Below are 260 nucleotides of genomic sequence, written 5' to 3'. Positions count from 1 at the left end.
AAATACATGCATATCTACTGGCTACCTAGCCCCGTACCGTATTCTTGTTTGGGTGTGGCCACACCATGCACATCTCGTGTGACACACCCCTGTTATCAGGGTTCGTGTAACCCCGTTACACTAAGACTCTCGCCGAATGATTCTGCGCCTTTCTTGTGCGACCATACATAGGTGTGTATTACACAGTTAGTGTAATGACACAGTGATGTGGCTACAAACCTACGTAGCAGGGTTGCCAGTAGTAGCTCATATTATTATAT

The sequence above is a fragment of the Plasmopara halstedii genome, assembly GCF_900000015.1.
Source record: "Plasmopara halstedii genome assembly, contig: Scaffold_322, whole genome shotgun sequence".
Lineage (NCBI taxonomy): Eukaryota > Oomycota > Peronosporomycetes > Peronosporales > Peronosporaceae > Plasmopara > Plasmopara halstedii.
The sequence above is the reverse complement of the archived record's forward strand: the minus strand, read 5'-3'. Positions refer to the sequence as shown.